At 45.0% G+C, this 12,887-nt stretch overlaps 1 protein-coding gene across 2 annotated transcripts in view; it reads left to right on the top strand.

Annotated features, from left to right (window-relative positions):
* Positions 1–12,887, top strand: part of LOC144762696 (glutathione S-transferase 3-like) — a 147,286-nt gene that overhangs the window by 41,797 nt on the left and 92,602 nt on the right. The gene's annotated exons all lie outside the window — the stretch shown is intronic.

Below are 12,887 nucleotides of genomic sequence, written 5' to 3'. Positions count from 1 at the left end.
CACTCCAGAGAGTGTATGTGTTCGCTAGCTCTCTCCCTCTTGTGCTGCTTCACCCCTCACATCTTCCCACCCCCACATTGTTATGCTCCTCACCCCCCAAGCTTTTCTGTAAAAGCACAACACTAGGCAATATTTTGCTGGAGTATGGCTCAAAAGTAGATTTTTTTTTTTTGGTTCGTAAGAGTTTTATTGAAAGTTGCCATCAAAACACAGCTTTATGCCTACAACCCTGGGGCCGGCTGCTTTTAGCAAATATTGTTAGTAGAAGCATGTTACACAGCTGTTCAGCCGACAGCCTCTGGTCCGGCAGCAAGTGAAGCAAAACGGCACTAACAACCATAACATAATTTACCACGAAATCATATTTTCTCTTACTTTTGTATTTTTCTAAACAAAACCAAACTTTCGACTCCGTAATATTGCAGACAACATATCGCATTGCACCTAATTGTGTGAAGGTCTATGTGCGGCCAATCTGTGCGCATACCCTCCCCAGCCCTGCTCTGGGTGTCCCCCCCCCCCCCCCCCCCCATGTAAAAGTAGATTTTAAGGGTTATTTTAGCTCTTTAAGTCCACAAGTTTCCTGAAAGCACAAACCTTTGCTCACAAATGCTTTTATAGTGTTGTAAGGGGTAACTGCTAAACTCATTCATCTGGTGTGTGAGGCACAGAAGGTGTATTTAACATAACAGTTTACATTTGCTCTCTGGGCCAGTGCAGTGGTCTCGAAAGATACTTGGCAAGCGTTTCCCTGTACATTGTGACACATTTTTATTCTTTTTAAATTCTATTCATTTTCCTGAGATGAAAAAGAATTTGAGAAATTAACAATGCCATTTATAAAGACTTGTTCTTGTTCTTTGACTCTTAGTTCTGGTTATCGTTCATAATTCAGGATTTGTAGCATGTGTTGAAACCAGACATATGGGAAGTGATGCCGGCAGGGTAGGCTTTAGTGCTGGTGGCGCCCAATGCGAGTAGGTTTGTCGGCACTCCCCAGTGATCTCCTTCTCCATAAATTCCCCCACATATTTTTTTTTCCGGGAGTTTTATGTAGCGCAAACTTGACCCGAAGATATCTGGTATCCGAGCGCTTTACATGAGCACCAGTTGCATTACTCAAGGTTACATTCATTTTTGGAAGGCCCGGGTAGATCAAATGATTTGCCCAGAATCACAGGATGTTGAGCGTTCTTGCCAAGACTCGAACCCTGTTCCCTAGATTTGAGATTGACCGCCTTAGCCGTTAGGCCACATACTCTTCCCATTATCACAGCTAAAGCCTCTTAATATAAGGACTTCATCAGTAAGGCAACCAACAGATGCAAGCCTTCCTCGACATATCAAACATTCCTCTAATACTCTCTTAGACACACAGTCCCTGCTTCATTTTACAAACTCAACACCATCATCCTCTTTACCGAGAAGATCAACAATATCAGATCCGACATTATTAACTCTTCCACTTCTCCATCACATCAAACCATTCACCATCACCTCACCACCAAATGGACCTCCTTCAATATAGTCTTGCATGTGAATCTCACCCATATCCTGAACTCTATCAAGGCAAGGTTCACCCATCCTTCTTCCATCATCAACTCACTTCAAGTGGAGGTCCTCACACCGCTACTGTGAATGCTTCCTATGCCAAGGACAATTGACAGACACCCTTAAAACCGGTCAGATGATTGCCCTGCTCAAGAAACCATCCCTGCTCTCAGCTGACTTCACCAACTTCAGCCCTATTACCCATATTACAGAAGAAAAACCAGACAGAAGTTACTGCTTAGAAGCATGTCAGCAAGCTTAATCTTCTACGGGACTGCCTATCGGGCTTCAGACCACATGCAGGACTGTGACAGCCATACATCAAGTAATCAACAATTTCCTCCTCCACTGCAGGATCGACTTCTGCCTCCTGGTAATGCTTTATATCTCTACAGCCATCAACACAATCGACCACGGGACTCTAATCAACACCCTGAAAAGACACATTGGATTTTAATTTTTACGATATCGAAATGGGTCATATTCTACCCCATCAACTGGTGCCATCCTGTGCAAATAGGTTCCACAAGATCACAGACACTTCCAGTCCCTGCAGAGTACCACAGGGCTCCATGATTTCTCCCAACATATTTTACCTCTAAATAGAACCTGTTGGATATATTCTTCCGGGCAGCAGCATTGAGAGCCATCTGTACACAGATTATACCCAACTCTGTCTCAAAATTTTCTCGCCGACCTACATACAGAGACTCAAATCCTGCTTCGAACTTATCCAATCTTGGATATCCACTAACTTCCTGAAGCTAAACCCCATAAAGAATGTATTTCTTTTGCATGGCAACAGCATCAAACATCCCAGATTCAAGCATGGCTCTCCAACTTAAACCTACTTCTTCACCCCCTGGCTTACAGACCAGGCAAAATCCCTGGAATTCACCTTCAACACCTCTCCTTCAAGCAACGCATTGTAAGGAAGACCAAGACAGTTTGATTCCAACTCTCCTTCTTCCAGGGAATGAAACTGTTTCTCCAGAAGATGACTTAGAATAACTGTCTTCCATTTGGACCGAGGTCTTTGCCCTTTTCGGTGTTCTCCAAAATACCACCCTAGCACCTTAGTATCCCACACGCAGAAGCATTACTCTTCAAAGGCTCAAAGAAATTCGACATCATCAACCCTATGTTTAAAAACCTACACTTGCTCCCACTCCCAGCCTGGAATATCTTAAAGAAGATCTGCATCACGTATAAAGCCAACAACAAAAATACCAGTTTACCTCAAAAACAAACCAGCCATGTCTTGGGGACAACACCAGACCAGGAATCTAGATATTGCCAGACTGGAGGCAAAACACTACAAGAAGGCAAAGCCTTCTCTGTGTATGCTGTCAAGATCTAGAACAGCATCCCTATTGAGATCAGATCAGCAACAACTCTCTAGAATTCAAAAAGAAGCTTCAGCAAGTACTGCCCTCTACCCAACAGTTTAACCCTGACCTTCCCCAATAATTGTATCTTCCTGGTAGCCAAGACCAAGTTTCGCACTTTGTTGCTCACATCCCATGATTGTGCTCTACAAATAGAAAAACGTACAAACATGATAAATAACTGTCTATTCTTTCCTACTTTGGAGGTCTGATGGTTGGTTTCTACATATTTTGAAGTCATTAGGTAATGATTAATCGGAGCTTTCCTGTTAGTTACTTCCTAACATGTTTTTAAATAATCTTACAAATATATATTTTAATAACCTCTTTCTTGGTTAGATGAGGTGAAATTGTATGTAGATTGCAACTGCATGTTTTGAAAAACTTTCATAACAAACCTTTCAAACAAAGACTTGTAAAATATTCTTACGGTGTCAAATCAAAGTGCAGCAAGAGGGAAGCCTTATCAGTGTACTAAAATGACCCAAACGTGGAATCGAAAAGTTGGTTTGTAGCTTGGAAAGAACTGTTTTTTTTTGTTTTTTTAGGTACAGTGGGTTATTACAAACAGTGGCCCATATATATATCTACGTATTTCATACATAGCCAGAAATCATAACTACATGATGTAACAAAAAAATCACAATAGTGATATTTATATCATTGTGGTTTATATGGGTTTGTCAGAAGGCCAAATATATTAGTTGCCAACCAAAGGCGCAATCTGTGACACTAGGCCACCCCATGTGCTCTGATGATGTTTCTGTTAGAGTATTTTGGAACCTGCTGGAATTATGGTGTGTGGTAATAGGGGTGCTAGGTCAAAAGTTCAAATTATTGTAATGAGAAGGAGGTCGGACACAGCTTTAATCCTTGCCAACCTACATTTTAAACTCAAATCTTTTATCCTATGATAGCAGTTGGTAGCATGTTTCACTGCATATCTGGCATGTTGGTGCACTCCTCGGAAGAAATTCGACTTTAAGGAAACTGTAGGAGCTTATGATTGTTTGGGAGTGTAAATGGCAGGACACTGTGGAGTAGACTTTGTGATTTGTCAGTGGGGTAGAGGTGGGAAAGGCAGCGGAACTAAAGCCAGTACTTTTCATAGGAGGAAGTGGGTCTTTAGCACCACCTTGGTCTGAATAATGTAAAGAGATTAGTGGCTATTGATTAAATTACATGGGAGTGTACGAAGTGGTGGTAGGCAAACTCTGAGACCCCCTCACCAAAATCAGTCTATGTTTTTGCTACTGTAGTTGGACCAGTTAATTCTGGTTTGACTGTCTGGGGCTGATGTGAGTTTTGACCTGATGAATATGTAGTCCAGAGATGATCTACTTCACGGGTCTCCAACCTTGGTGGTAGAGAGCTACTTATGTTCAATGAGCACCATCATGAGCTATCAGTGTTGTAATAGTGACCACATCAGACAAGATTATGTTAGTGGCCACCCTATACATTGTGTTGTCCACAGCTCGCAAATACTAGGAATTTTTCCTCACTAATCCTCCCTGCTGCCTAATCGCTTTTGATTGAGACTAGTGATGTTTCACCATCAACCTCCAACCACAGTGCAATCCTATAAACCTCCATCCTTACTTCTTACCACAGGGTGGCATGCTCTTAGGCAATCCTTTTGTTGATCACCAGCTACTTTGGATCCTACATCATCTATGTTGCTGCCTTTGTATGCTGGGAGGCCTTTATTTCTGGTTACTGCTTGGCATGCAGCCTCATTTCTGTTAGCCAGTGCCTGCTCACTGTCCAGGTCACTCAATGCAAAAACCGAGGGGGTGTTACTTCTTGGTACCAAGTTGTGGAACCCTCTGCCTTTTCAATATATATCTTCTATGAACTGTGTGGGACATCTTTGCGTTAAATCTTTTTTTTTTTTTTTCTTCTTTTTTTCTGCTCGGCCTCTCTCGGTAACAAGAATGGTGTCTTTGCCCTGACACCTAGATGCTATTATGTTGAATGTGATGTACGCCAAGTGACCTGCGTGAAGCAGGAGATACAGTGTGTGCTGCTATCCTAGTCTTTTCTTTACTTTGAGGGTAGAAGTAGAGAGTGAACAAGGAAGAGTTCACCAGGTGAGCTGTAGATAATGATGTATACAAGATGTTGATGTTAGGGGCCCTTGGAAATGATGGAGCTTATACCTTTTTACATTGTAACATTAACTTTCAGTTGTTTCTTAAGCAAGTTAAAGAGTTTGGTTTTACGAAATACCACTGAAGAGTAATACGGGATACTGCTTAGATGCTTAGGCATGTGCTCTTGCTGTGTTCCAAGAAAAAAGGCCAAATAATACTTTGTTATATCCCTGTCTAACGTTGTCTAACTTTAAGTGGCAGCACCTGAGGTGATGGTAATTGAGTAAGTACAGTGGATGAAGATGCAAGGATCAATATTTGAAAACAGCAATACAATCAAAATAATAAGTTGACCTCCAATTCATAACAAGCATTTACAATGCAATGTATTTTTTAATCATAAATAAATGGCATTGTCATTTACATTGCCAATAGCTTAATCGTTAAATAAATGGCATTGTCATTTACAATGCCAATAGCGTAATCGCTCGCAAATGCAGGACCTATTGCATTTACACCCACACAGAGCCACACACACACACATACAGAGCCACCCACACAGAGCCCCCCCCACACACAGAGCCCCCCCCACACACACAGAGCCCCCCCACACACACACACACAGAGCCCCCCCACACACACACACAGAGCCCCCCCACACACACAGAGCCCCCCACACACACAGAGCCCCACACACACACACCCAGACACCAACAGGTGCCAAGGCTGTTCTGGAGCAGGAACGGCCATCTTCCAGACATCTGAATTTCACACCAACAAAGTAGATTGAAAACAGAGGTCATGAACTTCGCTTCAAGGCCTGCACGTTTCTCTCTCGCAATACCTGAATTTACTTACTGTAGCCAACCAGCACCCAGAGGCGCAGTAATTGTAGTTAGAAGATATTTGTAGTTAAATAAACGCAAGTCTGTGGAAGGGAGAGAGAAAATAAAAAAACACAGAAAACATTGGACTAACCCTCTGAGCAGCAAGACTTTTGCTTAGAGTTAATTTTGGAATTCCAATTCTTTATCAATATTTTAACACTAGTAAGCAAACAATGAGGCCTACATACAAAGGCAGCAGAATGTTATGTTATGTTATGTTATGTTACGCCTTTTCTTTTAGAGCGCACGGCTACCCCAAGGGGTGTCCCGGCGCTTTGACAAAGAGGCCTGAAAACCAAGAAAACACAAAGGCTGCAGAACGCTACGATCTCAGGATTTAAACAGTAAAGAGCATAGTCTTTAGCTCCTTCCTGAAAGCTAAGAGGCTATTGGCTTTACGAAGAGTGAGAGGAAGTTCATTCCAACGGCAAGCGGCCACATATTGGAGAGACCGTCCTCCCCTCCGGGCACGTCTAATAGACGGTACCTCCATCTTAGCCAGCGCAGCTGAACGCAACATCCTCCGCGGCGCATAAAAAGTCATGCGCTTCCTGATATAGTTAGGACCAACGGAGTGAAGGGCTTTGAAAGCCAGTGTGAGGATTTTAAACGTAATTCTTCTAGAAATAGGGAGCCAATGCAACCTATGTAGAAGCTCTGAGGCACTGGCTCTCCTAGGCAGGCCAAATATGGCTCTGGCCGCAGAGTTTTGTACAATTTGCAATCTTGCCAATAAATACTTAGGCAGTCCTGCATATAGCGCATTGGCATAATCTAAACGAGACCCTACTAGCGCCTGAACGACACTCTTTCTATAATGCAAGGAGAGAAATGGAAGAAACTTTCTGAGCATCTTTAAGATGCCGAAACATTTCCCTGATAGCCCCATGATGTGGGGTCGAAAAGAAAGGTTGTCGTCGCACACTACCCCCAGATTTTTAGCTTGGGAGGACACCTTCTCCGGAGGGAACATGTCCTGGGGCCACCACGACTTCCAGCCGGGATCAGGGGCACAGCCAAAGAAAAGCAGCTCGGACTTATTCGAGTTGCATTTCAGACTGTGCCGCTGAAACCACGCACAGACCGCACTCAGACAGTCTTTGATCCTGTCGCCGTCAAAGACCTCTCCTTTCCTGCAAGTAAACAGGAGCTGGGTGTCATCAGCGTATGATATGATCTGGGCCCCAAAAGTCTCTGCTACCACCGCCAGAGGGGCCAAATAGATATTGAAAAGGGTGGGGCTCAGAATGGACCCTTGAGGAACCCCCACCTCTAGTGATGGCATTTCAGCGGAGAACGGTGGAGCCCAGATCACCTGTCGGCGGCCCGATATAAGGATTGAAACCAATCCAACACCGATCCACGCAGTCCGAACTCCCAGAGTCTTAACAGGAGACCTTCATGCGGGACGGTGTCGAAAGCCGCCGAGAGGTCCAGCATGACTAATATAGCCTTTCCCCCACGATCGAGTGTCTCCCTGATGGCTTCGGTCACCTCCAAGAGGGCTGTCTCCGTGCTGTAGTTAGCACGGAAACCAGATTGAGAATCATGGAGAATGTTATTACTCTCAATAAAGTTGGTAAGTGTGTGATGTACATGTTTCTCAACCACCTTAGCCAGAGCAGGAAGCAGGGAGATAGGTCTATAGTTAGCCTGCATCAAGGGATCTAAAAGAGGTTTTTTGAGCAGCGGTAGAATCAGTGCGTGTTTCCATTCCTGAGGCGCCACTCCGGAACTCAGGGACAGATTGAGCAGAGGGTTCAGCAAGCTGTTTACTGCCGACGCCACTCTACCCAAACATTTTGCTGGACATACATCCAGAGGTGAGCCAGATTGAAGCCGGGACAGCAACTCAAGAGATGTTACACAGGACATCCGTGGAAAGACCGATAGTGTAGGCCCAGGCTCTGCCCCTGAAGATGGAACAGGCTTCCATTTACGTGCCCACACATCAGTGACCGTGGCGGGGTCCACGGAAGGGAAGGAATCCTGAATAGTTTTGATCTTTAATACAAAAAAGTCAGCAAGCTGTCTAATCCACCCTTCAGTATGGGAATGAGAACGGGCACATGCGGCAGGATCAACAAACTCCTTAACAATTCTAAAAAGTTCCCTACTCATATTATCTGCTTGATCTATTCTTCGCTCAAGATATTCTTTTTTGGCTTCAGAGATATGTTTATTATATAATCCACATTTGTATAGCGCACAATCACCCGTTAGGGTCTCTAGGCGCTGGGGGCCGTCGGGAAGATTAAGCAAGCTATTGCCCAGAGTCGCATGGTGCTGGGCTAACCTGCCGCCGGAGCCGGGGATAGAACCGTGATCCCCAGATTCCAGCGTCAGTCGCCCTGGCCGCGGCGCCACACCTCTCCCAGTACTGTTTTATGGCTTCACGGTACTTTATTTTCTCATCTGGATCGTATTTACGACGCCACAGTCTTTCCGCCTTTTTACAATCTTGGCGCATTTTTCGTAACACAGAGGTAAACCAAGGAGCGGACTCGTGGCTGGGGACAGTTCTGGCTGTCTTCGCTGGGGCTAACTCCTCAAATCTTGTTTTCAGCCATTTCTGAACCAAAGCCAGGTCAGCGTCTAGAATGCTTCTGGAAACTAGCACTCCGTGGTTTACAAGACCAGAGGGGTTCTGATTTGGCCTCTGTACCATAACCACGGTATTAAAAAATATATGGCACACTCAACCTGCAAATCTGGCGATGCTGCCTGGAGGTACCAGGCTGGCTGGACATCGCTCTCCCCCATTTAAACAGCAGTCTCTTCAGAGTGAGTCAATGAGACGAGATATTCACTAAAATCCTTCTGGAATTAATAACGAACCACTAAGCTGGCGTTATGGCCAACACTGCAACCGAGAAGGGAGTGAACAAAACTAAAGTCTGCGTGAACTGGGGGAATGTGCCGCCCGACAGCCTCCAAGACTTTGTTCCCAGTTTCAGTTCAGTGCTGAAAAAGAATAACCCTGCTGCTCCCAGAGACAAAAACCATTAATCAACCCAAGAAAATTCCATGGAGGCAGAAACCCACCCCACCGCCTGGACACAAAAGCGCACTTTGGAAAAGACAGCCTCGTTTGCTGCTAGCAAGTCTGGTCACAGTTTTAAAGGGCGCAGCGCGCAGGCTGGGTCTGGTGATTGGGGTCTCCGCGGACAGTATTCACACCGATAAACACTTTCACACAAACCTTGCAGTGCATCGCGTTATACCGACCTGGCCGACTTATCCTGCCCGAATTAAGCCTCCACCCTCCCACCCCTAAGAAAAAGTCTCACACAAACACGACTAATACAAATTACTTCACAGAGCCCCACACACACACACACACACACACACACACACAGAGTTTGGGTGGTGCCTGTTATATGTGGAATAATGGATGGTCTGTGATGAATTACGGGATATTTTCGGAGTATCACAACTTGGTGTCAAGTCATACTTTGTGCTTGTCGAACCACCGATTTATTAAAATGCAATCTGGCTTAGAATGGGTAATGTAAATGTAAATCCAGTATTTGTAAAGCGCGAAAAATTGCCCAAAGGCATCAAGGCGCTGGGGGCCGTGGGAAAGATGAAGTGAGCTATTGCGCATTGTCACATGGTGCTGGGCTGACCTGCCCTCATTGCCGGGGATTAAACCGTGAACCCCCGTGCTCCGGAGTCAGACGCCCTGGCCGCTGCGCCACACCTCTTCCACAAATAAATTAATTGACTTTCATTATATAATACATTTTTCTCACACCTGCTCAGTGTTCCTACTTGTATATGTGTATTTTTTATATATTTTGACAGGGTCGTTTAAAAAAATGTCTGCCCTGAAATTTGGCAGATGGCAAATGCTTTCATTAAAACCATGGTGTGGATTAAAAACAATTTACGCGTGGGACATTTTGTCCCTGAGTGAACTTGCGGGCTTGGAGGTACCGCTAAAACTCATTACCAGTTAAAAATAGCCTTTAAGGAACTAGAGGAGAAAGTGGGGAGATTTTTTTTTCTTAAAACTGAAAAACAAAGTTCTTGGTTTATGGCAAACAAGCCCAGCAGGACATAGTTTGAGCGAGATTTGTTTTTCTGCTCCAGTTCCATCTGGCTGCTAACATCAGGGGTGAGGCTGCTAGTCACTGTGTTCTAGAATCCAGGACCAGATTAGGGCCAAGATGTTCAATACATAGTGCTTTTGTGAGCCATAGCTAAACATGTTAGTGCCAGAGTAGGACTCTGTTGGATCATCTGAGGCCTGGAAAATGTTTGGGCGCAAGAAATATAACAAAATGAATAGCTTGTGCCATGCCTTGAGTGGTTTGCACTGAGCGACCCACCTGGGTGATACATAATGGAAAGGCCACGGAATTAACTGGTGTAATCCCACCCTTTTTTAAAAAAAAATGAAAAATGTTTAATCTTTCTTGAAATGCAAAAGTCATGTCTTTTGATGCGGGTTTCGATCGACTCCATTTACTTTTTGGATGGTCTCGAAGACGTGGCCTGCCCACGAGTTGGAAGGGGAGGGCGTGCGGGCAAGTCTGCTCGCCTCTGACTCCATAAACAAGTCACAGTGTCATAGTATTCTGCGTGCCAATAAACTAAATTGCCAGCGGTGATTGGCAGCCAGGTGTGCACGTGTGAGGTCCGGCCCTGGCACTGCTGCAGCGCCAGGGTGGTCAGCGGCTGGTGAGCACGCTTTTCCACATGTGAATGCTGCTGAATGTTCCGTGGAGGGGATTCCACCGAGGGTATTGCTGGTCGTGAAACGTAAGTTACTGATGTGACTTTCACGACAGCAGTATTAAGAAAAAGAGCCTGCCTTCGAAGAACTGTGAACTTTGTGCAATTATGCACTTAACACCATCCCACTGCTAAGGCGGTGTATTCATATTTTGTCAGATGAGGTTTGTACCTAAATCCGTCCCAAATGTTCCATATTTTATAAACCAAGGCTTAGTGAGATTCAGTCATTTGCACAAGATCTGAGATCCACTGATCTGCTCAGGATCACACAGTGTGATGAAGCGTCGAAGCCAAGCTTTAGAACGCAGTTCTTGTGATTACACATTCAACAGTATAGCCGCAATACATCACTTCCTTTGTTTACGGTTGCCCTTTATATGCGCCTTTTTATGCTCGCCGTACCATTACATTCCGTGCGTTAATGTTTAACTCCGAGGAGCAGCAGACGTGAATATATCGATGATTAAAGTTAGGAGGATATACAGTTTGTTTCATGTATTTAAAAAAAAATGTATATTCTGCGTCCTATTAAAGGCATGCACCATTTCATGAAATTATAAGCACAACAAAGCGAATGCTGTTAGACTGTCGGAACCAAAGCAAACGCGACAAAGAAGGAGACAACTGCAGGCCTCCATGAATGGCGCCCGCAGGAGGGCTCACCAGATCTCATTCAAAACTAATTCGAATGTTCCATGCCCCTTCAGAGTAGGGTGCTCCGAGCCACAGTCGGGACAGAGTATACTTTTGTTCGCAAGCTCATGACATGCTATCTACGATTTGAGTGCCAGCTTCACGTACAACAGACAAGAAGTAACATCCTTGAGCTCAGTTTGTGGTTTAAGGGCCGCACAGTCCAACACGCTATCTGAGGAAGTGGGCTACACTCAGCGAGTGAAACAAGCCACAGTGCATTTCATCGAGGTTGGCTTCTGAGATCCATTTGCTGAGCAGGTAACAAGTAGTTTATAGCGGTTTATCAAGTTATGTAAAAAAATAAAACAAAGAAAAACTGCTCCTGTTGACCAAAGCCTGAACACTGCACGGTTAACAGCCACAGCACAACTCAATTACTACTTCAACCCTACACCAATCACTTCTACTATTAACCCTTCATACGCCTTTTATGCAAACTGCTGCACGCTCATTTACACTTCATAAGTCCCCGGTTTGAAAAGTCTAGAAAGCATTTCCCTTATCAAAAACCCATAGCAATGGAGACAAACTTTTTTTTACTCATAGAAGCGTCATTTCCAACCTACACCAACCACTCACTAAGAAACTCACTATACATCAATAACCAAAGCCCTACGCCCGTTCATTCTGTGCCTTTACAACCCTGCTAAACCTTTAGAACCACCCATGATACACTCGCACTAATCCTCCAAGGTACTACCACTGTCACACTGACTCAAACCCACCCACATCGCCTTTCCAAGATGCAGACCGTTCACTGCAATCCCGCTATTGTGCCGCATTCGCACAATGTGTCCCTTCTGCAACCCATGCAATCGATCCAGACAGTACTTTCCTCACACATTTAACACTTTATCTGCCCCCTCGTGATTTCTACAACCCCTTCATACACACCTCGTATACAGTACATTCTTTTCTCTACCTCGCTCTAAAACGTACAGCTCATACCTGTGCTCTACACAAACACAGCCCACCCACCATGCACTCTCAAACGGATCCCTATCTTACCCCCTTACTATGCCCACTTCTACCAAGTGAAATACTCCTTCACTATATACAGCACCTACAAGTGACCAACCTCAACTATATAACAGCACCCATGCCTGTCTCTCGCCCCCTTCACACACACACACACCGACGAGGTTGCCCCTCTTAGTACCCCGTGTACCTACCCTCATGGTCTCCTCAACCCTATAAGACTCCACAAGCTTCGCCCCCTACACTGCAGCTGCCGCGCGCTCCTCCCGGGTCATTTATAGCCAGCGCCGGGATGCTCGGAGCGCACCATCCTGCAGCGGGTGAGTGTTACTGAGTAACGGGGTGAACCATTCGCCGAAGGGAGTGGAGGGTGAAACGTCCTTCGGTAACAAGTGCTAATCCTCTTGGTTAAAGCCGATGTAAAAAACAAAAAAAACCAGGCAGAAGGAAAACTAGAAAGAGAGCAACACTCCTACCCACCCCCCTCGGGAGATGGTATCTTCTGTCTCGGGAGTGAAGGTGCATGAACGAGCTGTGTGAGGGGGTAC

The sequence above is a fragment of the Lissotriton helveticus genome, chromosome 6, assembly GCF_964261635.1.
Source record: "Lissotriton helveticus chromosome 6, aLisHel1.1, whole genome shotgun sequence".
In the NCBI taxonomy this organism is placed as follows: Eukaryota; Metazoa; Chordata; class Amphibia; order Caudata; family Salamandridae; genus Lissotriton; species Lissotriton helveticus.
The sequence above is the reverse complement of the archived record's forward strand: the minus strand, read 5'-3'. Positions and strand labels throughout refer to the sequence as shown.